Raw genomic sequence first — 27,111 nt, 5'->3', positions numbered from 1 at the left:
ACTAGAGGGGGGAGACTCTCCTTAGTTCTCCATTTGTTGTTAACATATGAAGATTTCTACAGCATTGCCTGGGAGGTGCAGAAAGTCCTCAGTGGCTTTCAGTGTCTTCCAGAATATCATCCTGCTGCTGTTTTCCTTAGGAACAATATGGGGTCACTGCAATAGCTCTTCCCTGCAGATGCAGCACAGCACCTCTTACCCTCTGAATGACACCACTCCTCTCAAGAATTTTGGTTTGTTTTTTAAAAGACCCATGATTGACACATTTAATCATTATCTTGGTTTAAAGAGGAGAACAAGCAATCCTTTAAAGACATATTTATTAGTTTTCATGGGTTTCAATCAAGACCACCAGCAGCAGTTAAGGGGCTGTCTGTTTAGCACAAAGCACTACACTGAGAGACTGCAAAGTGTTGTCCTTGCCCATACTCCCCTTTATGACAAATGCTTAAAGCAAGGAATAAAACCAGGTATGTTTTAACCCCATGATGTATACATACACTTTAATTCTCTAGTGCTTTAGGGCCTTCTGAATGAAAGGTTGCCTCTGGATCATTAGGCATGAGCACTCTCTGCATGCATCTGGTCTTTTTTTAACCTATTTCACTTTTCACAAGCTCCTGTAGCAATGAGCTTCACCATTTAATCACATGTAGGAGGGGCAATCCCTTTGTTTTAAACCCACTGCCTGGTATTTTATTAGTCAGCGTGGGCAGGAATAGCAATAGTTCCTGCACACAAAGAAAGGGTTTTAGGTCACTGAGGACTGCTGCCCAAAAATTCAGGTCCTCTTCTGTTGCAAAATACTATGCAGACTGCAGAGTTCACATTCTCTTGGCCCTTATGAACATGCAGAGATGGTATAGGTTATCTGTAGAAGAAGGACAGATTAATAGAGATTGGACCTGTGGAAAAGTCAGCAAACAGCACCGATACAGATTGTGCTCATCTGCTTAATGGGCTGATTGACTGCTTTGGGACCTTTCTCTTGCAATGTCTTTTCCTTAATAAATACACTGAGTTACAGTGTTTTATTTTTGTGACTATTGTAGAAGAATGCAATTTTAGATCAGCTGAAGCAATTTAAAAGTTTGACCTGGACCTGACAAATTGCTTTGGCTGAACCAAAACATGGACAAATCCAAATGCCCTGTTCTATTACCTAAACTGTATAGTTACAGAGAAGGATTATGAGACTTCTTCAGCTGGTGTACTTGTACTTCAGTCGTCAGGATACTGGGATAGGTACATGTTAATTTTGTTGCTCTGCAAAGGCAGTCCTTTGATGTATAAGTCAGCTCTGGGAAGGGTTGCTAAATACAGGGTGCTGAGAGAAGCACTGGCACCACTTAATCCAAAATACAGACTCTTTGGTAGGCTTTGAATTAGTTTGAGTTTTTATTAAGCCTAACATCTGCAGAGCATTTTCTAGGTGTCTCTATTTCTATTTATTGATTGATTGAAAAACACAGCAGAATAACTATTTCAAATTACTACCATTTTTGGTGCAAATGAATTAGTGTTTTAATTGCTGTGTTTTGTTTCTACTCAGTGGAGAATGGAGCATGTAGGTTATCCCCACTTTCCAGCCATCACTAAGATGACCTAGTGTTACAGCTTCCTTTCCAAAGGCAAATCAAAGTTATTTCAGGCACAAGAGAATCTGAAATAAACTTCCTGGCACCATCCCTTTTAAACTGATTTCCTAAAGAGACAATTTGCAGACCAAATATCCAAGTGATATTTGGTTCATCTAAGTTAAATTTTGCCAGATTGTTTTGCAGCGAGGATTGGAAATAGATTTAAACCATTTTGTATACTTCTCAGGATGTAGCAGGTGATGATGAATCCCATATTCATACAGAGTTATCAATTAAGTTGAGAGGAGGAACAAACCGATGGATTCCAGCTGTGCATTCAATCTGATGGGAGCTGTAATTTATTCTTACAGCTTCAAACTGCATATAGAAATAAGAAGAGATAATATGTTCTTTTGCAGGAGCACACAACTTCAAAGGCTAACTATCACTGAATCACAGAATCACAGAACGTTAGGGATTGGAAGGGACCTCAAAAGATCATCTAGTCCAATCCCCCTGCCGGAGCAGGAACACCTAGATGAGGTTGCACAGGAAGGCGTCCAGGCGGGTTTTGAATGTCTCCAGAGAAGGAGACTCCACAACCTCTCTGGGCAGCCTGGTCCAGTGCTCTGTCACCCTCACTGAGAAGAAGTTTCTTCTCAAATTTAAGTGGAACCTCCTGTGTTCCAGCTTGTGTCCGTTACCCCTTGTCCTATCATTGTTTGTCACCGAGAAGAGCCTGGCTCCATCCTCGTGACACTCACCCTTTAAATATTTATAAACATGAACGAGGTCTCCCCTCAGTCTCCTCTTCTGCAAACTAAAGAGACCCAGCTCCCTCAGCCGCTCCTCATAAGGGAGATGCTCCACTCCCTTGATCATCTTTGTAGCCCTACGCTGGACTCTCTCCAGCAGTTCCCTGTCCTTCTTGAACTGAGGGGCCCAGAACTGGACACAATATTCCAGATGCGGTCTCACCAGGGCAGAGTAGAATGTTAAATGAAAATGTATGTTAACTGGCGAAACATTTGTCCACTGGTTTATACTATTATTTCGGTAAATGAAGGAGGAAGCTCACTTCGTCAGCTATTTTTTTGATGTGGAAATTCCTCGTTTGCTTTATCCTCATGATCCTACTGCAGTGACCACTGACAGCTCCAAAGCTGCTGCTGTTCACAAGGCAGAGCCACCAGTGGCTTTTTTCCACCATCCAGATAGTCTTAACTTTTCCCTGGGAGCTCAGTCAGTTACTGCCCATTGCAGTTAACATAAAGCCGTGATGGAGCAGGACGAGTGGGCGATTCAGGAATAGGGAAGGAAAAGCAGTGCAGTTACACACCAGTCACTGTTCACAGGGCATCACAATCATTCAGCAACACCTTAAGATACAGCTGTGGAGATGAACAACTTAATAACTGTGAGTGGCCCCAGTTAGGTAGAATAAAAGAGAACAACAAAAACGTAGACAGTGTTCTGGTGTCCTCAGCACTGACTTCTCATGTCCCTTATGAGGCACTGATGAGGTCCATTAAGCACTACTTTTTCCAACAGAAAAGGTAAAGCATGGACTGTGGAAGCATAATACCCTCCTCGTGCCTACGGCTTGATTTGTGTAAAGCAATTTAACAGTAAATTATGAGCACAACATCCACAAGTACACAGTCCTTCATCTTCCTCCTTCTTTCAGAGAGGCTTATTGGAAGTGAGGCCAAGGAAAGCCTCTCTTCTTTGTGGCATATAGCCACCCAAACAACTTTCCAAAGGACTGAACTACAGTAATTTATGGTTCCCTTGTCTGAATTCAGGGCATTTGATATGAGAACAACTCCTTCTGCAGCCTAGTGGTTGTCCTCTTTCTCTAATTCTGTCTTTTTTTAGTGCCACATCTGTTCTATTCCCCATAAAACAAATAGGATTTTATTTTCACAGCATGGTGCGATTTATGGTTGTGAGAAAACTGTAGTGCATTTTACATAAGAGAAGGCATTGGTTATTATCAGCTCGCATAAACTTGAATGTGATTTAATAAATTTCTAGCAGTTTTCTTAGTTGTAAAGCATGAAGATGAGAAATACATTTAAAGGGCAAATAAAGAAAGAAACATTTTTTTTACAAATTAAACAGTTTTGTACAATTACTCTTCTCATGCATTTCAGTTTCTCTTTGAATGTAAATGCAGTTCCTGATGGAAAAATTTATTCAGGCCTTATCTGAAGACAGAATAACTTTGAGCCCCATGCCAGTAGTGGCAATGTCCTCTTTCTCCCTCAACTGGAAGACGATGTCTGCATAAAAGCAATTTCCCAGGAAAATATAGGAACAAAATCTGCGGTGAGTTTGGGACTAGTGAAAGTGCCAAAAGGAGCAGGGAGGTCAGCTTTTGGTTATCCCCCCAGTCTGTATATTAAAAAGTACAAATAAAGGAGGGAGGTGCACAGTGTCTTTCGGAGGGATGGACACTCACTCCCCAAGAAAATAATTTTGAATTTCTCCATAAAAGCAGCTGTTTTCTCTGATTATCAAGAATGGCTAGTACTGCAATCAGCAGGAGGGCCAGTATTCTATTTTTTTCAGGAAAAGAAAGCAAATCATTGTAGTGAACACAGAGCAGTATTGCAGAATAGATTCTAAAATACAAGTGCCTTTTGCTGTCTTCTATTATGAAAGTAATTATTAGAAAAAGAAAAATGCATGTGGTGAGGAGTGTTCTATTTTTTCTCTGAAATGTGTGCTCCTGATTACTTCTATGGACAAGATTTACAGATAGCTTGGCAAATACCTGGTTCTGTAATTGTACATCCCAATTATCATGTTCTCAAAACTGGCAGATCTTTCAAAAAACTCTAATTGGGAACTAATTCTTCCTTCTCCCCACCATCTACACCCCCAAATTTCCCTTCATCTAGAAATTCTTAAAGCTACAGTTTTGTCAGCATCGGAGAAGCAGTAATTTCCAGCTCAGGAGTTCTTTGATGCACAGAGCTCCTGCTCACCCTACCAGTACACCTGCCGGCATCCAGGAGGTTGGAAGCTCAGGTAGGGAGGCAGTCAGGAGAGATTTGTGCCTGACTACATTGCACCTCAGACTTTGTGTCTAACTGAGCTTTTCAAAGCCATCATACTAGGCTACTTCTTTCGCTGTCCCTGCTGCTGCCTGCACAGTGAAGGCTGCAATGAAAATCTGCCCCTTTACTGTCTCCCAGGCTTCACACTGATCTGCTCTGCTTTCAGCATCAAACAGGGCATCACAGATCCCCGGGAAGGACTCTGCAGTGTACTTGTTGTGACTGCTTGGAGCAAAGATGACATGTCTGTGGGGAAAGATGAAAAAAATGTAGGTATGCTAGATAAAATAACCATTAAAGGTCTGTGTGTTCATTATAGGGAACTGTGTGTTTGCTGTATTAAGCAGCTATGAATCCTGTGAAGATCAGAACTTAACAAATACAAAGAAAATCTACCCGTACCTGTCTTTAATAGGATAGGACAAAGCAGCCCCAAGGATAAAATCTATGAGGAAGGGCACAGATTTAGGACACGTAACCTTCTCCTTGGGAAGGGATAATGTGTTTGTATATTTAGGAATGAAACCATGTTAAAGTTGTTGAAAATGGGAGCTCAACAAACCTGTTGAACTAATGTGGCAGCTTGGAACAGAAAATAAAAATATGGGTGTACAATGACAATTCGAACAGAAACCTCAAAAATAACTAAGCAGTTGAATGATGGTCAGCAGATCTGGGAAAGGAATGTAAAAAAGGGGGGAAAAAGAAATCTGTGGGACAATTCCTGAGAAGAACATGAATTCTTCAGAGAAGAAGTAATCATACTGGAACAGAACTGCACAAAATTTCCATAGAATCATAGAATACCAGGTTGGAAGGGACCACAGGGATCATCCAGTCCAACCTCTCAAGGTAAAAGTATCGTTTAAATGAGATGAACCATCACCCTGTCAAGCTGACTCTTAAAACTGACCAATGTAGGGGAATTTACCACTTCCTCTGGAGAGTGTTCCAAGGTCTGACTGATCTCATGGTAAAAAAATTTCTTCTGGAGTTCAGTTGAATCTCTCCAGAAGCAACTTGTGTCCATTACCCCTTGTCTTTTCCATGTGACTCCTTTCATTTTTATTTGTTGGTGGTTTTTTTCTTAAATAATGAATAGTTGCAGATCTGCTTTTATTTTATTGATACGAAGTATCAAAGCACATTTGTAGTATGTGAAAGAGCTCTCCCAAATCAAAATAAAACTACATTAATAAATGCAAGCAAGTAAAAAAAAATAATTTAAAAATCCAGAGAGCTCTAAACAATACCTAACACCCAAAAAGAAGAACTGTAGAAAACAACCATTTCATGCTTCCAAAAGTGTGAATGACAGTTTATCCTGGGAGGATGGAAGTGTGATTCTCAATTCTACCTGCCCCAGGGACTTCTGGCTTGGTGTGACAGCCATCAATCAGTGAGTCAGATGTACCCAGTCATCAGGAAAAGGGGCTCCAGAGAGTAAAGTGAGGTCAACCCACATCTGACACTGGAAACAAGCCTCTTGTCAAGTGTCACTAATAAATGCACTGGGTTTCTATAAAGGGTATTGTGGTGCACCAAAAATTGTCTTTCTTCAAGCCCATGTGCTTTCAGACAGAAACCATCAATAATAACTAGTCAATGATTTGAGCTAATAGGAGCATCTATAGAAGCACCCAAAACTGGGACAGATGGATCTCTGCAGCACAGCTCATGGACCTTTATCTGTCCTGTGCTTAAAGGTCACTCGCTCCAAGCTCTCTCTTCTGGACTTTTCTCCTCACCTGACCCTCACTACACATCTGTTCTCATCCTCTTTTCCCTTTTACTCTACCCTTGTTTTCTTCACACAGTTGATTCTCCACTGAATCCTTACTTTGTACAGGTTTAAATGAGCAAGTGGTAACAGCAGTAGTGCTACAGACCTGCAAATGGAGCTTACAACTTACGGAGTTACAGCTTTGGTGGATAAGGAAAGAGCAACTGACATCATCTACCTGGACTTGTGCAAAGCATTCAACACTGTCCCGCTCCCTCACTTATGAGATCCCACCTGAAGTACTGCATCCAGTTCTGGGTCCCCCAGTATAAGAAGGACATGGAGCTGTTGGAACGGGTCCAGAGGAGGGCCACGAAGATGATCAGAGGGCTGGAGCACTTCCCCTGTGAGGACCGGCTGAGAGAGTTGGGGCTGTTCAGCCTGGAGAAGAGAAGGCTCTGGAGGGGCCTTATTGCATTCTTTCAGTTCCTGAAAGGGTCCTACAAGAAAGCTGGGGATGGACTTTTTACAAGGGCAGGTAGCAATAGTATGAGAGGTAATGGTTTTAAACTAGAAGAGGGTAGATTTAGACTAGGTATTAGGAAGAAATTCTTTACTATGAGGGTGGTGAGACACTGGCATAGGTTGCCCAGGGAAGTTGTGGATGCCCGCTCCCTGGAAGTGTTCAAGGCCAGGTTGGACAGAGCTTTGGTCAACCTGGCCTGGTGGGAAGTGTCCCTGCCCATGGCAGGGGTTGGACTGGATGATTTTTAAGGTCCCTTCCAACCTAAACCATTCTATGATTCTATGATAAATAGAAGTCACAGTGTATGATGGCTAATAAAATCAGTGCTAGACCAAAGAAGAGGAATTAGCCATTTCAGGACTGGTGCAGCCAAGGAGTTCTCCTTGGGGATTATAAACAAAGTTGGCTACTCACTGGGTTGTACCTCAAACAGAATCTGCTGAGCTGTAATTCCTGTGGGTATTGGACCAGATGATCATGAAGGTCCTGTCCAACACAAATCTTTCTATGATTCTGTATGAAGCCTGTACAGCAGTTCAACTTAACAGGCAGTAAGGGTGGGGTTCCATCTGCAAAAATACAGTGTCTTAGACAGCTGGACAAAAAACTCGCTGCTTCACCTGTAAAACTCCCTTCCTGGTAAGTGAAGAGGATCAGTGAAAGCTCTTTCTATAAACATCAGCTGATTGTTCATGATTTGCACTACAACTGGACTGCAGGAAATAGAGACAGAGACACTTCACACAATGAAGAAACATGACTTCCCAGTTTCATTTAAACACTTTTCTTTGGACAGAAAAAAAAAGTCAAAGATGGTCTACAGTTTGCAAAAAGATGAGGTTTTGCAAATGGAGATATTCAATACATGTTATATTAACACATTAGGATTTCTGTGTTAGAAATTTCAACTACAAAATTTCACACTATGCAAAATAAAATGGGAGTCAGATAGTTGTTTAGTATTAAATGGCACTAGAAACATCCCACATAACACAGAGGAGAGGAAGACTGAGATTTAGGTCAAGATGAAGCTACCTAGATTTTGGTGTCCACCTACAGGCCAAGTCTCCAAAATCGTGCTCCAATCTGTATGGTAACACACTAAGGATGAGATTCAGTTGCCTAAACACAACTATGTGGTACCATATGAGGTCCCTAGGAGCACCTGGCCTCCAGCCACTGCACTCAGAGGGCATTGGAGTCACATAAGGCCCTTAGGTTTGCCAGCATCATATGAACATCTTAGATGCTCTGAAGCATCATTCTGTCTCCTTGAGGTGCACTGAAAGTACAAATTCTGGCACCACCTACAATACTCAAGTGTAGGTGTCTAAATACAGAGCTTAGTCCAACTTTAACTTTCACTGCTACCTGCCTTTCCGTGTATTACAATAATTTTAATGCCAAGCTGATACTAGTAATAAGCTCTACAGCTGACACTCTTCATCATGGGAAGCAGAATTCATTTTAGCAGACATTGTCTGTCTCAGAGTTCAAGGCCTCTGTTCTGCACTAATCAGAGAGACTCCTTGTATAGTCACTGGAAAGAAAGAACTGCCACCCTGGGTACCTAACACAGATACACATACATATGTATAAATTATTTTTTTTTCAGACTTACTCTTTTTCATAAACTTGTTCAAGTCTCCTGTGAAATTCTGAACCAGCCTTTGAGAAATTCACCACAGCAGAAATAAGAGGATCTAGAAAAGGAAGGACTTTGTGAGCAACTTCAGAGTATCTGCTGAGCCCAGTATGCCTTTCAGTTGTCTAGTAAAAAATTACATTTGTTTTGCTGATATAATTGCATTAATTTTGCTGTCTTTCCATAATTCATTAGTTTCTCTAGTGCAGACTTTAAAGAGCTGCACTACCAGCAGTAATAGACAGACATTGTGCAATGAGGCCAACAATAAAGCAGAACGCTCAATAAGGCCTTCAGAAGGATACAGCTTCTCTCTGCCTGGTGAGAAAAAGACTGGCTGGTATTGCAAATAGAGAACTGCAGTTTCCTTTTTAATAAAAGGGTGCACTGCACCGTTTACATATAAAAAGCCTGACTTCTTACATAAAAAATACCAGCTCCTGCAGTGGGCTGTGGAAGGACAGCAGGATTTCCCTCTTGGAACATTATGTCCTATTTGTATCAGAACAGAAAAGTGTGATATGTGTGTTGAATAGCATTAGGTGAGGCATAAAAGACACAGCTGCCATGGGACACAGTGACAGACAAGGTAGATTGAAGTAGCCAAGTCCCGTGCTTCCTCCCCACATGCACTGGAGGCACGGGAGGTGTCTCTGCCAGGACCTTGCATGTCACCCCATGGTGCTGCTACTCAGGGCCCAGGATTTTGCCTGTTATGCCTATGTGCAGGCAGGCTGATGGGTAAGTCCGTTGCTTTTTTCTGCTCTGTCCCTAGCAGAACATCCAAGCCATGTGGAATAACTTAGCCAGAGCAGCAGTGGGCCTTTCTTTTAATGACAATATCAGCTGTGATGATTTTCCCATGGAATGGTCTATTTAATACAGACCTGGGAAAACTATCAATTTATACCAATAATTTTTGTAGAATAAGTAAAAGGTGGATGTTATGAGAAGGAGAACCACTGGATGTACCAAATTTCAATTCAATTACAAAGAAGGAAGACTTACAACTTGTACATTTAACCCACAAGTTTCAGAAAACTTTAGATAAAACAGAGTATCCTCTCTTTAATCATGGAGGAACATGGGGCATAAGATTAGGTCATCTCCTAAATACAGTCCTCTGTTGGCAGTTATGGCCCTTCACTGTTTATAAATTTATCACACTATTCAGCCTGATAGGCTTTCTATAGATAGATATGTCACACTATTTAGCGTGATAGGCTTTCTGTTCCCAGGATCCTACTGAAAGCTGTTCTGCAGTCTTGTTTACTCTTCTATTTCTAGGAAACTTATTTGTTCATCATCACCCTACACTTGCTTGTTCATGTATCAATATTTTTGTTTAGTTTACATATTAGAGGCACAGATTTTTATGTATGCAACTTGTTTACGGACTGCAGCATAGACAGACCCTTGTCATCTTGTGAAGGTGAGAATTTGCACTTGTCCACAACCATGGCAATAGTGATGAGTCTGCCAGAGGACAGAGCTCTGCCCAGCTGACATCATAGCTATATCATGGCAACAGATTATATTTCAGAAGATAATCTGAAAATGTGTAGGAGAATTTGTGCTCATGTTCACTAGCTATTCAGTGTTGTCACCATTTGTTATTTTAGAAAATATCACATTTCTTTTTTTTTCCCCTGCAAAAGTTAGTTCCTCGTAGCATATCACTACAAGTACATATTTTATGAAAAAAGGTTTCCAGATTTCACTGTTGCCGAGGAACAGCTGAAACGTGAATCCAAAGGCAAATAAAAACCTTTATCTATTATTCTGAAAGACAATTATGTGATTTATGCAGGCTTATTTAACAGTTTGCTGACATTCAGTGTTGTCAGTGGGCAACTCTATGAAAATGCTGAGTGAAATTAATTTTAATATTCACTGTATTATAAAAACCGCCTGTATATTTTAATGCACTCTGGTGCAACAGAATAAATGAAAATCTAAAATTCTCGTTTTATTCAAGAAATAATTTAAAACTGTTCAGGCATCCGAGAAGAGACATGGAAATGATGAAAAGACTGAAAAACATGCCTTGTAAAAAACTGGTCAAAAAGACACATCTGTAAAATTATTAAGGAGAGGGTTAAGTAAGTGGTACTTAGGGGAAAAAAAGTTTAAAAAAAGAGTGTTTCTAGAATCTAGGAACAAAAAATAGATGCATTGCTCAGAAGGTAGTTTGGGCAACTTCTAATGTGAAATGAGAAAGAATCTCAAACAAAATCAATGATTTAGCAGAAATTTTGGTAGATGTTCTACTACTGCAAAAAGAGATTCCAGATTTGGTGTTTCCTTGCAAACATGCTGCAGTAAACACAAGAACTTATTGAAATAATTCCTTGTGTTATGCAGATTCTCAGACTGGATGATCCATCATATGAGGCATCGTCTGTCTTGAGTGGCTTTTTTACAAAACAGGGTGTCTTGTCAAAATAGTCAAGAATTTTTCACCTAAGCCATTAGATGAAGTTTTAAATGTAATTTTTTAATGTTCTACTAATTAGGATTCAATTTTAGTTACTTCCAGTGTTTCACACAACCCAAAAGAGTACTGCATCTCCATGCAGTTTATGTCTTTAAACCATGGGTCCATCAGAGAGCAAGTGAATTAGGACTGACTGAAAATCCTCCTTGGTACTGAAACACAAGGGGTGAACAAGACAAGAAGAAAAAAATGAGAGAGAGAAGGTGAGAAATAAAATTATTGTGAAAGCTCTCCTAGCCTGGGATCCAGAGCACTCCGCTGCTTCAAACCTGATTTATATGCTTCATTGCAATGTATGCAAGTGCTCAGCAAATGAATATATTAATGCAGAAGAGTTAGAGAAGTGCTGTGGCCTAAAAGTGGTAGCCAGGCACTGAGACAGATGGTAAGCAAGTTTCCAGGGTCAGATGAAGTCTTTAACTGAGGAGGAATGGGCACCTGTGTCTCTCAAGTTCCAGGGAGTTGCAATCAACTTTTAACTTTTCTTTTTTAAGCAACAAAATGAGAAGCAGGCTGATATATCTCTTTGTTCTGCCACTGAGGTCCACGACTGCTTATGGGCACTGTAATAATGCCCATAATTAGTAATACGCATGAAAATTGTTATAACTCTCTCCTCTAGACAATAATGTGTTAAATCTGTGTTATTTTTAGGAAAAAAAATAGAGGTCCTTTATTATGATGGCAGAATTGAAATAGGAAAGCAAGGAATTCAGTTTCAGAGCTGTAACAGATATAATATGTCCCTGCATGATTCTAATTAATACAGTTAAGAAATAGTCTTGTGGCTATTACTCACCAAATGATACTTTGTAAGATTTCAGCTGTTCTTCATTTCTTTGCCAATTCAGAAATTCTATTGCTAATCTTTTTAAGGCTTCTCCATAATCTCTACAGTCAAATTGAATGACCTGGGAATCTGCCAGTTCATAAACCAGTTTGCCTCATAACAGGGCAATTGTTACCAACTTCTTGAAGGTGGGAGTCATAACATTTTTCCACTAAATCAAAGGTCTCATACACAGTGTGATAGACAGGATAATTGCTGAATTTGTCTGCTTTCTGAAAAGAGCGAGCAAATTTATCAGTGCCCGATAGTCTAACTCCAGCTAAGGGATGTATTGATCACTTAATGACTATGATGTTTTGCACAGTTTACAAATTAAAAAAGCTATTTGCTACAAAACACAATTTACTACCCTTTCATTTTTGTATGTTCACATTAAGAAACTAAACCGACCTGAATCCATGGACTGTTGCACAAGATTAAGTGTGCAGACTTAAGACCAGCCTTCAGTCCCATGGTACAGAGATTGCCTTCACTGAAAGTCAAAACAGTTTGGAGTTGGGGCTAGCAGAAGTCCTTGATTATGGCCCCCTTTTATCTTGCGTAGTTATTTCTGAACACAGTCAAGGAGGATTTCTGTATTAAGTGGCCTACTAATAGTATGGTGGAACGAAATATACACCTCCAATCAGATTCTATAAATACCTTTCTGTGAACTTGACAGCCCATAGAATATCCACATCCCTGTAACGTGTTTTGTTCTCCAAACATTTAGGTTTCTTGCTGAATCAAGAAAAGGCACTGATATGCAAGCCAGTCAAAGACTCCTTGAAACTTTTTTATTAATTATCAATAAATGCTTTTAAAAGATGCCTGTTCAGCACTATCAGACTTCTTCCAGCAATCTGGCAGACTTACCCTGTTCTTGGTGTAACAAACTCTGCCTGACACAGTTCCCAGTCACTGAAAGTAAACTTCAAGATCACCGCCCGATCCCAGTTGGTTTATTCCATGTGTAGAAAAGACAACATCTTAGTGAGAGCACTTATGTTATAGGATGGTACTAATTTATGCAAAATGCAGGGTTTTTTTCAAAGAAATGGAGGTCAGAGCTTCTGGAGGGTACATCAGAGACACCAGTATGATCAGAGAGTAGATAACTGGCAAGCTTACGCACTCTAACTGATTTTATTCCATCCCAGTAATTCAGTATCCAATATTGCTAAGAGGATCTTTTAGAGGTACTGATCCTGATTATGACGCTGACCACATTTTAAAAGTATTTACACATGCACAAGAGCCATAAAATTGTATGAAAGATGTTTCTGCAATCTTAAAACATTAATCATCTATTTCCAAACTAATATGAATTGGGCAGCAATATATGTAAAGACAGATGTGTTTATGTACTTAGCATTTTCCACAGTAGAATCAAAGACTGGTAAATAATTTCCACTGCAGAAGACACAATTAGCATTTGTTACTTACAAGTAAATGTTGCCATCTGCTGGGTAGGAGTGGCAAGACAAAGGAAAAGAAAATTATAATAAAGACAGATATAATATTCTAAGTATTTTCAAATATTTATTTAAGTTTTATATTAAATTTTAGGTTTATATGTCTAGCCTAGTGAATAATTGGTGTTTCTCAGCTACAAAATAAAAAAGTTTCTTCTGTTCCAGCTAAAGTTCTGTTAGCATAAATTTCTGCAAGGAACTATTTGTACCAGCTCAGAAAGATCAGATCTGTTAGCTTTTTCAAAAAGAAGAAATCTCAGTGACTCTAAAGAATCCAGAAACTCATCTGACCAGATCCTGAAAGACAGGGCAATACATGCACAACGCTGTGGTCAAGTCATACAATGGGGCAGTTTAATTTACTTCATGTAAATTCACAATGCCGCATTGTGAATAAGATTTAGCCCTACGAGTCACAGGCCCAAAGAGTGTTTTGGAGTGTTAATACCTTCAAATATGAAGTGTTAATACCTTCAGATATAGATTTGTAATGTATTACATTTACATCCATTGTATAAATAAAGTATGAGTATCATGACAGCTTTTAAATTACTGCTCTAGGCAGTCTCTTTCAAATGAGTATTTGCTTACCCTAACAATTTTGATATTATCTTGTCTAGTAGGATGACTAAACAATATTTTGAACTCTTTCTCCACTCTGCTCTTTTTTTGATTGCTTTCCAAATTGCTTTTCTACTAATAAAAGGCTTTTAAAATGTGCGAGGTTTCATTTTACAGCAGGCATAGATGTCACCATCATTAAAAAAGGTCATAAAATTTTATTTTATTTTACTCTAAAAGATATTGCTAGAGTCACCTTGCACTAAAAGGTTTTGTATTGCTGTCATCAATGGCACATCTTGAAAGTTCCAGGAGAGTAGCCATGCTATGATATGATAGAATGAAAACATTGGGAAATTAAAAACATTAAAAACTTACCTGGGATAGCTATTATTTTCAGTTGCAGGATCTTTCTCAAGCCAACTCCTGTAAAGAGACATTTTCATAACCCTCATCAGGGCTTAAAATCTGGAGAGGAAAATATATAATCTCATTGGAAGTACCATTAACTCAATTCAGCACCAAAGGAGACCTTTACAGCTATCTGCATCATTCTTAATCAACAGGATTGCTGCACATAGGGAAGTACACATTCACTATTTACATTTGTTACATACATTTGTGGATCCCAGCCATGAAAAGCCTCTCTCAGGCACTTGAAACCAACCACAGGCAGCAGGGAAGAGCAGGTGAAAAGCTCAAGGACACTAGCTGGAGCTCATCCACTTCTGGAGGAAGTGGATCCCGTGGATTTCTGGGACTTCTAACCACCTTATTATTGCACTGTGTATGTGCACACACAACAGCATGCACAGCGCTATGGGGATCCTCCAGCAGCCAGGATGCTTTCAGGATCCTTTCTGCAGGCAAGGGGAGACAACAGCCCTAACACTGTGGGGATTTGCCCAGCACAGCAGCAATATTCTCTCAATGGGTTGAGCCTGAAATTTGACTACATTTTGCTACAGGAAGGATAAGAAAAAACTGAAGGAATGTCAAAAACAGCCATTAACTATCTTACAACAGTCTCCAGGGGACTCAACCAAGACTGGAGCACCACTGTACAAGACACTGTATGGACAAATGTAGGTCTCATGCTTACTTTAAACAAAGCAAAAAGCTATGTAACCAGGATGGAAAAGATAAGTATTAGTACAACCACCATACAGACAGGAAAACTATGGAAGAGTATAAAATTAGTTGACCAAAGCTCTTAGAAAATCTGTGGCAGATATAAAAATAAGTCAAGACTCTGGCCCTGGTCTCCATCTACGCTTAACCAATCTTAAATAGTTATGACTGAAGCTAGAAATGGTCCTTTAAATATAAGGTTGGTTATGATGTACAGAGGATAGGGTTTTTGTTTTCAAAATTACAAAGCATAAATATTCATGGCTAGATACATGGTCCCACAGTATTGTTGAGACTTAAATTCTGCATTGAAAAACATGCAGATTCCAAATAGAAAATCCAAGGAATTCTGACCTCTGAGATTATGTCAGCAGCTGGCAGACAAATAACAACTTTGTGAAGTAACTGCTTGGCTGCTGTCATTTTCAGGGCACTTTGGAGAAGTTCTAGGGCTAAACTGAAAATGGCACATTAATAAGAGCAAGCTGAACTCTGACATATGGGAGTAAAAGTACTCCATGCTCTGGCAGAGATGTTATTCTGACAGCTCTGGCCATGTAAAAAACATTAGCCAGCTTTTTCATACAACATTTAAAGCGTAGTAAAATGTACTGTTTACCCGGACTTAGATCCAAATTTAGATGCAGCATAAGCTTACTGCTACCTCAAGGGAAGATGCAGCATTCTTTAAACAAAAATACAAAGAAAGAAGTGACGATCAGAACGGGGGAACTGGAGTTGAACTATTGCAAATTCTGGATACTGATTACCAATTGTCTAAAGCTTAGCAGTAGAACAGGGCCAACAAAGACTGTCAACAGCTAAATGTCCCATCTGTATGCTGAGGATAACACTTGAATCCAGACCTCCTCAAAAGCTGACATTTCATGTGTACACTACTTTTTTTGGTTAGAAGTGGCTCACTAGAAAACAGAAGAGCAAAGAGATCTTGGGATGTTGGGTAGCTGCATGTTGGACTCTTTAATAATGACCAGGAATAACTTTCGATTGGACATGCATAATCACCCACATCTGCACTAATGCTCTTTCACATACTGGGCTTCCTGAATGAAATTCAATCCCATGCAAACACCTAATGCAAAGTATAGGGAACATTTTGGTCCCATTTGTGCTGTTTCCAAGAATGAACTAGGACTCCTGAGGTGCACAGGACATCTCACTATTCCTATTCAAGAAACTAACAACCAGGATATGCAAAAAATTAATGGCTTGAGGTTTTGTTCTGTGCATCTAGCTTCCCAATGTCAACCAAAACCGAATGAATTGCAGTTGAAATAGCAAAACTAAGAATATAATCACTCTGCCTTAGTCCTTTTTAGCCCTTACAAAAACATAGTGGTTTTTTTCCAGACCAGTGGAAGAGATGCCGCCTACTAGCAAAGATACAGATTGTAGTATTTGTTATCTTTATAAGAGACTACCTAAAAGCAAGTGAAGGAAAAAAAAATAATAACAACCTTCAGCAAAACAGAGCTTCCCTGTTCTAGCTGTGGCTTTAGTTTCTCTCTCTCTTTTGCTAATCCAATTCACTGGACTTTTTAGAGACCTGGAGAATAAAGATGTTTGAACCCTTAAATGAATTTTATTATGTGATGCTAGAAGCAGTGAGTCAAGTAAAATATATGCCACATTTCTACAGGGTCTATCAGTCATCTCTATGTTTCTATGCCAACAAAAATGGTGTCTTAGCTAGATGTGATCCTCCAGCAAATGTCCTTTGGTATCTCTGACTTCTCTCCAAGAGTTCATCAAAACATCTTTTTCCTTGGGAAAATTCCAACAATCTCTACGAATAATCTTACAGAGAAGTCCAAAAGAGTTTAAGTCTTCCACAGAAAGCTTTCAGAGCCTGCTATTTAGGGATCATTGGAGGTCACTGGTGGCACATCAACACTGGAAAGAAAGATGGTTCAGAAATGAAAACTACAATGTTGAATCACTGTAAAAATTGAACCATGATTTTATTTCTCAAAAAGATGAGTTCTAAAATATGCCCAGCTATCCCTCATTAGCTACAAGTCCTTGTCACTCATACTCTTCCTGAAGTTTGTGTTAAGCAAAAGGCAATGGTAACATCCTACTTTCTGCAAGATGTGAAAAATAAACTCAGTGCATTCAGGAACAGTCCAGGATGAAAGACATTCCCTGTAAGACTTTTTAAGAAGTCTTTTAAGGCAGCAGCTTCTTCTTTTATCAGAAAGAGGATTTTTTTCAATATTTTTGCAGACTGTACCTGAAAGACAGGTCATCTTTGGAGTAAGAGACTTGCAAGACATTTGGCATTTTGCATTTCAGAACTTAGCTTTACCAAAAAAGGAGGTATTAAAGATCATAGACTCATAGAATCAAAGAATGGTTTGGGTTGAAGGTCATCCTCCCCTTACCCTACTCAGGGACATATTCAACTAGACCAGGTTGCTCAGTGCTCTGTCCAACCTGATCTTGAATGTGTTCAGGGATGGGGCATCTACAACATTCCTGGGCAACCTGTTCCCATTTTAAACCCTCATCATAAAAAATTTCTTCCTAGTAGATCTAAAGCTACCCTCTTCTAGTTTAAAACCATTACCCTTAGTACTATGACTGCATGCCCTACTAAAAAGTCTGTCTCCATCTTTCTTATGAGCCACCTTTAAGTACTGAAAGGCTGCAATAAGCTTGCCTCAAAGCCTTGTCTTCTCCAGGCTGAACACCACCAACTCTCTCAGCCTGTCCTCACAGGAGAGGTTCTCCAGCCCTCCGATCACTTTGGTGGCTCTCCTCTGGACTGCAACACTCCAACTAGTCTATGTCTTTGCTCTGCTGAGGACTCCAGAACTGGACACAGTAATCCTGGTGGGGTTTCAGCAAAGTGGAGCAGAGGGGTAGAATCACCTCCCTCGACCTGCTGGCCACATTTCTTTTGATTCAGCCCAGGATGCAGTTGGCTTTCTGGGCTGTGAGTGCACATTGCCAGGTCATGTCCATCTTTTCATCCAGCAGTAACCTCCAAGTGCTTCTCGTCAGGGCAGCTCTCAAGTCCTTCATCCCATGGCCTGTACCAGGGGTTGCCTGACCCAGATGTGGGACCTTGCACTTGGTCTTGTTGAATCTCATGAGGTTCACATGGGCCCACTTCTTGAGCTTGTCCAGTTGCCTCTGGATAACATCCTGTCCCTGTCCACTCAGCTTGGTGTCATCTGCAAACTTGCTGAGGGTGCACTTGATCCCACTGTCTATGTTGTTGATGAAAATATTAAACAGTGTTCATCCCAACATGGATCCCTAAGGAACACCACTTGTCACTGAGCCCAACTTAGACATTGAGCCACTGATCACTACTCTCTGGATGTGACTATCCAGCCAGTTCCTTATCCACCAAACAGTCCACTCACCAAATCCGTATCTCCCCAGTACAGAGAGAAGGATGTTGTGCGTGACATTGTCAAAGGATTTACAGAAATCCAGCTGGACGACATCCATAGCTCTTCCCTTGCCCATTGGTTCAAGCACGTTATCCAAGATGCAGAGTAACATTTTCATCTGGTCTCCTAAACATCACCTTTTACCACCACACTGTGGCTTCTACACTTTACAACCATGAGGCTTCCACACTGCCTGTAGCCTGTGTTGAGCTAGGTAAGTATTTCATATCAAATTTGCCAGTTACAGAAGCAAAATAGTTTCAAAAAGAAACTATCACCACTTCTGAGGCAATCAGGAGTGTAAAGCAGTCTTCTCTATAGACTATGGCCACTGGACATCAGCTGGGCAAAGACCATTGCCCTCAAATACAGGGGTTTGATATGGCTACAGGCCTTTAAGTCATCCTTTGCATAGTGTGTGCTCACAAGAGGACTAGCCTGACAGTTACAGAAAAATCCATGATGACGGAAAAAATACTAGATAATGTTAATAATGATTCCAAGGACAGTCTATATTTGAGAACTGGAAGTTAAAGTCAGAAAAATGTGCAAAAGGATGATCCACTATTCTTCTTTTCATTGCTAAAGGACAATGAATAGAAATAATTTGTTGTCCAAAATGTGACATAAGAAGTGCCGTGGGGAATGTATGACGATAAACAAAATAATTGGCAGAGTACCTGCATTCTATGGCTCTACAGCAGATTCTAATGCTCAGTCAGGTGAACGATGTCCAAGATACTTAAAACAGTACACTGAATATGATGTTCTTTTCCTTATTACTTATTTCTTTTCCAGTGGTGTCACTTTCACATTTTCTTTAATGCATAAAGCAACAGACATGTTTGAATAATCAAGATTTGGAAGAAAATTGTTAAGGCAGCAGCATGTTGGCTGCAAACCAGCTAAAGATATGTGTTACAATCCATGGTGAGAATATGAAGCAGTTGTAACACTATTATTTCATTTGTGAGATCTTCTAGGCGTGAAATTCTGCTCTACTTTTTACACAGCATGTAGGCTGCATAATTGAAGGAACAGCTCTAACCCTCTCTACACCCCAACTCCAACTGAGCACTTAGAAACTCGGTTTGGCTTTTCTTTCATTCCAATCCTTTTGTGACAGACAAAATTTTCAGCTGACAGGAATAAAAAGAGTTCTTATATATGTCTGTTGATAGCCATTTTATTCACACACAGTAAGCTCAAATAAGTTGGGTTTAACACGGGAAGAGCAATGCTCTAAATAACTGAGGTTATGATTCAGGACAGCTTCACAGGACTCCACTGACTGTTATTTCAGCACAGACAACAGCAAATGAAAACCTTTTGTAATAAAGCTCAGTAAAATGTCAGAAGGATTTTGTGATTTAGGTCATAGTGCTGGGCCCAAAATTCAAAGTTCAGTTTTTAAGCAGCATTCTTGTATGTCAGAATCTTCCCAGAATATGAAGGGCATAGTAAACTGGATAATGGTGCATCAGCTTTTTGTGAAACACTCTTCAGTGCTTATTTTTCTAGGACAGCCCTGCCATAAAACTTAAGTTACTCCCTGCATATCGTTCCTGCTCATAGCAACAAGCAAAGGCAGCCATACTGGCCTAAAGCACAAAAATGACATTACACTCCCACAAAATGTAAGCTTGAGGTCTCAACACAAATTATCTTGAGATTGTAATAAATTACAGTGTCCCAAAATGTTATAATTTCCCAGGAAAATGAGCTGGAGCTGCAAACAGAACAAGGAGCAGTCTGGCATATATTAAAACTGTAATTTTAAATTAAAGCTAATGCAGTTAAGAGAGAGTTTAACATTCAGACTGCTCAGTTCATTAGCACAGAATACTAAACTCTTCCAGAGGAGACATTCAGGACCCCAGACACGTGGCCTGCAGCTCATGGATGGTGCTATTGGCAAAAAAAAAGAAGAGCAACATGACAGTTTAAATTGTTCTTTCTCTCTGCTTAATTCTGTACTTGCTACAATTATTCTGAACATCAGATTATCTATTTTATGTTTGTCAGCTCTGGATGCAATTAAATAATAGGCAGAGAACTGTTAAAACTGACATCTGTGAAGTAACGTGAATTTAAAAATAAAAAAGACACCTTCTATAGAAGAATATGTGTTGATGTAAGCAACTGCCTGTTCCTGGAGGACGCTGGGATTTTCCTGGGGTTGTAAAAGTGTAATTATTGCTTTCAATTAGTGATATTTAGTCAGGAGCATGTTAAGTGCACTGTTTTTTACAGCATTACCTTTAAGAACCCAGTCAGGACAAGTAGCATTATGTACCTTACTAATTATATTAATGTTTGAGGATAGGTCAATGATCTGCACATACAAAATTCATCCCTGCTTTCTGTGACTTAATTAGTTGGGAAAAACATCCACAAAATGTAGATGCTGTGTGCTACATCTCACAGGAGCAAGATGGAACAGGAAAAGTACAAAACAGCATTGTAGCAGGGCAAATAAAGGTTATACATGTCTTTTAACTCTGCACTTGTAATGCTTACAAATTACGGCACATTATCAAATTGAATATCAACTGGTTTTGAACATGCAATGTGTGACTGTGAGGTGACCTTGAATTCCTCCACACTTTTAATCCCTAGTTATTCATGTGAGCTCCCAGACTGAACTCAGTTTTAACACTGATAAACTGGGTGTTGCTGTCATTTCTACACTCTTCCATTTCAAAAAGGAATGAGTCAAAGCACTGACATTTCCTATTAAAATTAATTTGACTTATTATTTTGAGTCACCCAAGCATTGCTTTCATGATAAATATATACACACGCGCGTGCTTAATTTTTTACACACTGGTAATTATGTTTCATATTTTAATCAGTAATTGGTATTTTACTAAGTCTTGGCTTCGTGACAGGTATTCTAATTAGGTTAGTAATCGTTGTTTGATTCATTCAGTTTATAACACAACTAATAATTTGTAAGTCATGTGAACTAAGAATTGGATTGGTAGTTGATAACTACGTAAATAAATCGATATCTTTAAAACAAACAGTAGAGAAGATTCTGCAAAAGAATATGAAGGAAGGGAGCCAGCCTGTATGTTGCATACATGAGGACTTGCATATATGTAAACATATTTGCAACACAAAGAAATTCCTTCAATTATGAGCAACCGAGATCATCTGTGTAGCAAAACGAATGTTGCCACAGTTGTGGGTTTTTTTTTTACACAGAATATGGTGAATATCATGGGTTAATTTTCCTCAAGATTTAGTAGATGACAGATCTGGCAGCTGCAGAAAACAGGAATGTAAGCTGTGAGGAATGTCCCTAGAGAAACTGAATCTAATTTAGGTGTCAAAGAGGAGGAATGCACCAAGAAAACGCAAGAAAGCAATAATATAAAAACATTGCATTTCAAAGATGAATTGTGCTCAAGGCATTCTAATCTAGCATAGCTGCTGTTTCATGAAATAATGGATGATAGATTACTAGGCATTATATTATTAAACACAAAACATTACAGAACAGCAGTTGCAATATGCGAACAAATGAAACTTAAAAAGAACTCCTAATTTATCCATGTCTTGCTTAAGAGAAATTGATCTTGTAAGTGTCATTGTATCATATTCCTCATAGTTAAAACAATTGTGTGGTTTTTTCTTGATAGATTCTAAATATGCATAGAGATACCTAGACAAAGAAATCACAGATAAAGCTTTATAAACAGTATAGTTTTGTTACCAGTGGAGTTCAGATTGGATGAAACTCAAATGCCATGTCTTTAAAATCTCTCAGTAAATTATTTTAAAGATAATTTAAATTATGCTTTCTTTACCTAATGTCACATAAACCAACAATAAGATGCAAAGAGTCTATTGCAGCTGGAATCCAAACAGCTCATGGGAAAAAGAATTAGTGCAAATCCAAAGAAACAGAAATCTCAGCTTTGTTAGCAGAAGAATGATGGAATCCCTTTGGTGTTTGGGAGCATGTTTCTGTTTTTTTCTCTCCTCTGACACGTGTCATTATGCTACATAATTTTGTGGTTTACTGTAATACATGCCAATAACTATAACAAAGAAAAAGATTAAAGTATTTTATTTTATAGATTTTGAAAGCTCTATCCACATATCTAAATATAACCTTGTAAATAAAACTCTTACAGATGCACACATTTCTATTAAACCTTGCAGTACTAATAAACTGACATAGCTCAGCAGAAATGCATTTCATCAGCCAATTTTCTGCCGGCTATATTTTTAATTTGGATTTTACAGACAAAGCAATGAAAACTCTGGTAAGACCTATACTTCTTAGGGGAGCTGAACAAAACCACTTATAGGGTTAAAAACTGAACATGTCCAACAGGGCAAGGAAGAGAAAAACATTCAGATCTTTACTTCTGAACTTCCCAACATCCTTCTATCAGGCAGGAATATATTCAGGCATCTCACTACAGAATTAATCGATTGTCTTGCCCCTGAAACTCTACAATACTGGAAGTTTCACGGGAACTTGGAACTACTGACTATCAGATTACGTACCCTTACATTTGCTCAGCAGGATTAATTTCTACACAAAGGGCTTGGAGTGCTTATGGACCACAGGTACGTGATCTGGACTTGAGTATATAGAAAATAAGGAATTTCTCAAATAGAAAGTTAGAAAATAAACAAGTTTAGGTTATATAAAACGCTATCATTCTGTTAAATGAGGGGATAGATTTCCACATAGAGACCACTGAGGCTTTGAAACAAAGTAGGTTTTTAAATCTTAGAAGAGTTACTGTACTTATGTTGCAAGAAGTTAGGTAATTTGTGTAAGTATATGAGGGCCGCACAGCAGCGGAGGGCATCTGTTATGCTCCAATTTTGCCCTGAAGCTATTGATTGCAGTCTAAGAATAGACACCACTGGGTTCTGCAGCTGCCTGCAGCACACTTTCAAGTTTTGCTTTCTTTAAACTATTTTTTATTTATCACAGCCAATTCTGCAAAACCCAATAACCCAAATTTCTCTGCATGCCAGCTAGCAAAAATAATAGTTCACTTAGGTATCCAACCTGCAATCACATAGTTAAACTTGAAAATTCAATAAAGTTAGAAAGTCTAGTGAAAGATCACCACAGTTAATTGAAGTAACATTTTAAAAATAGCAATTGATTGGTATTGCAGTGAAAAAAAGCCCTCTTTAAGCTCCTTAGAGGAACATATTATTGCAGAGACATTTCTTCTTAATGCAATATTTTCATTCAACACAACTAAGAGGGTACTACTACACTGTTGAGGGACATGAGGGAAAGAATTCAGTCAGCTACGATGCAATGCTACATATGCATCTTTTCAATGAATTTGCATCTTTCGTAATGAGAAATACAACTTTCTGTAGAGGTGAAAAGTTAAATCAACACAACTGTTTATAGGAACATTCAACACAGTTCCTCAAAGCTGCTGTTTTCCATATCCATTCTTTTATGTCTGTAGTAAATAAGTTACCTTCCATCTTCATTTTACTAAAACTCCATACAACCTCTTGCAGACCAGCTGCACCCATAGTTGGATCGAAAACACCAAACACACAAGAGTCTCTATGACCTCCTAAAATAATATATCTGTCTGGAAACAAACACACTATATAAATCCTTAATTAAAAATGCATTTAGGCTACCCATATTTCCTTTGATTGCATCTCTACTTGTGTCAAACAAAATAAGAAGTTTAATACTTGTGCTACAAATTAATTTCTAAGGTAATCTGCAATCATTCACTTATATACTGAAGTATATGAATGAAGACAATAAATATTTTATACATATTTTTTCACTTAAAAGTCTTTCATGTGTATGGCCTGCTACTAATTATTAACAATAGTATGTTGAGGTCCCAATCATCACTAGTTTTCTGTACTTTGCATTGTGTTAATTTTTTGCAAAGGCAACATATATGAATGATGTAAAAGGAAACCTAATGTAAAATGACAAGTGTTATAAAAAAGTTCTCTGACATCTAGCATTCCCATTCCTATACATTCTTGGGAATGCCAATGAAAACAGTGTGATGAAAGGGACAGGACAACTATTAAGGGTTTCTCAGATTCTGTGTTATCTATCTAAAAAACTTGCAGCATGAGAACAATGAGAACAATAAAAGATGAGCAGATGTCATCCTTAGGGGCATGGTCTAGTGGAGGACTTAGTAGGGCTGGAGTGCTGGTTGGACTCAATGATCTTAAAGGTAATTTCCAACCAAAACCATTCCATGATTCTAATTTCACCAAACATAGAATAAACAAGGAATTAAAATCCTCAAGCACCCAATGCTCACCTGGTTCCACAGCTCCTCTGAGGATGACAATGACATTGTAAATTTGTTATTTTATTGCTTGTATGAACATGCATTCTAACTCTTATGACATGAAAAGCAGCATTGGAGTTATCATTTCTGACTGAGAAAACATTAAAAAGTCATTGTAATGGCTTGTAAGCCAGAACATTTATGCTTCTGTTCTCTTTTGTGTGCTCAGCACTGATCTAACCTGTCATGCTGTATCAGTGTCCCTTTTTTTATTTCAGGTTAATCTGCTGACAGAAAGATGCTTTAGAAACAACCCTACAAAATGGGTCAATCTATAGACTTTCAAACATTTACAGAATTAATTGAATTGTTAGTTACGGGAGTCAATTGGGTAATTGTGTATTAAGGAGTAAACTGAAAAGCATACACAGTAACTAAAAATACATTTATATTTTGACCAAAATTATTATTGTCAATATGCATATTTCTATAAAGAATGCACTCTGGCTTTCTAGCACAATTCTGTGTAATAAGATATAATTAGGAGAGAAGATCATTAAATATATTCATCCAGGAATAAACTGAAGTCTGTTTAGGACAGCAGATCTAAGTGATCAAGATTTGTCAATCCTACATCCCTTGTCTCCCCAGTTAAATCCGTTTGTGAAATTTTATTAAAAGAAAAAAGAAATCAAGTATTAGGAGAGCTAAAAATAATGTAGTATCCAGCCCCTCTTAACCTGTAGAAGAAACAAAGCATCAAACAGTGCTTTTTTAGTGTCTGGCAAAGCTCTAGGAGTTTCACATTTGAAGTTATCTTTTCAGCAGCAAATTTGCATAGCTGTCAAAATCAAAACCTACTTCAGGACAGCTACTGGATCTTTGCCCAGAAAATAACTGACACCAATGCCTTGAGACTGCACGTACTTTCCATGTGCAAGTGACTTTCTACCTAGGCTCAAAAGTTTCATTTTTGATATGGAGCTACTCTGAGAAAGAAGTATATGTAGGTTTTGCCCATATTTAAAAAAAATGTTACCCTATCAAGCTGGAAGATGTTAAAAGGTGCATTCAAATACACTTCCGATGATGAAATCGGTTTTGTGGATGAAATATATTGTTTCTTTTCTCACTGTTGCTCTTCAAGATCTTCCAAACAGCATCTTAATTATGTCAAATATGGATTCTTATTTGTTTATTCCTACTTTATTCATTTTCAGCTAGTGTTAAAGCAGAGCAGAAAAGAATAACAATCAATGAAGCCTTTACAAACCTATACAATCTGACATACTCTTGTTACCTAAGCAAAGTAGCTGAAAATTGCCAAGAGGTGTTGACACTAAAAAGACACCTTGTTCATCCATGCCATCACATGTATTTTCTGTGATTACTCATACCTGTATTAATGCTTCTCTCTTCACCTTCTTGCTAGTTATGCACCAATTAAACAGTCTGCTTTTTATGACTACTGTAACACTCATGTTGCCTCAAGTTTCACTTCCACTCTTTGTCACCTTATGAAATTATACCTGAGAGACTGTGTTAGAGATTTTCTGGAAGAACTTCTCCACTCTTTCACCTCTAAGATCATGTCATCCCCAAGACCATGTTCCTTAGTTTCTACCTGGGCTTTTCATCCCTACCTATGTGCTATGTTGCTTCTCTAGCAGTCCCACATCTGCTCCTCACTCAGGCTCCTTATCAGATTTTTACATCCTTTAATTTAATTCCCTTGGGTGTACAAAATGGAGAAGGTGACTATAGACAGACAGTTCATTATTAATTCCAACATTAACTTAGGAGACACCATAGGAAGCCAGTAGAACCAGGTTCTGAGCAAATGAAAGAAGACAATACTTAATAAAATGGATAGTATCTGTGTGAGATTCCTGACCTCAGTATATTGTGGAAGCAAAAACTGTACAGATGTTCAAGCAGAGTTTGGATAGAAACTCAGAAGAAAAATTTACCAAGGGTTACTAACTGGATAAATACTTGGAAAAGAGGCATAACGAGGATTCTTAAAGAGGCTAACTGCATCAAGCTTAGAGAACCCCTAAGCTGCAAACAAAATGTGGTCAGAGCAGAGGATCATTCCTGAGGCTTCAAGGCAAGTTAGCCAAATCTTTCTCTTTGCATAGCCAACATATTCCCATCTACACACAAGCAGTGAAAATCAGTGTCAAAGAGATTCAGCAAAATAATGTGCACAGTATGCAAGGAACAGAAATAGATCCAGAAAAGCTACACATTTAGAAAGAAGACCTCCAAAGAATTATAGTACCTGATGATGGATTTATACATTGTTGGCATAACATCTACTAATAAGTTTCACTTGAAAAACATTATGTCAAAATATCTGCACAGATTTGTTCCTCCTTT

The 27,111-nt window shown here is 38.7% G+C and overlaps 1 pseudogene; it reads right to left on the bottom strand.

The window, feature by feature from the left end:
• Positions 1-4,701: 4,701 nt before the first annotated feature.
• On the bottom strand, positions 4,702-24,880 carry LOC104537953 (annotated as a pseudogene).
• Positions 24,881-27,111: the final 2,231 nt, after the last annotated feature.

This window comes from Mesitornis unicolor, unplaced genomic scaffold, assembly GCF_000695765.1.
Source record: "Mesitornis unicolor isolate BGI_N332 unplaced genomic scaffold, ASM69576v1 scaffold18973, whole genome shotgun sequence".
NCBI classification, from domain to species: Eukaryota; Metazoa; Chordata; class Aves; order Mesitornithiformes; family Mesitornithidae; genus Mesitornis; species Mesitornis unicolor.
The sequence above is the reverse complement of the archived record's forward strand: the minus strand, read 5'-3'. Positions and strand labels throughout refer to the sequence as shown.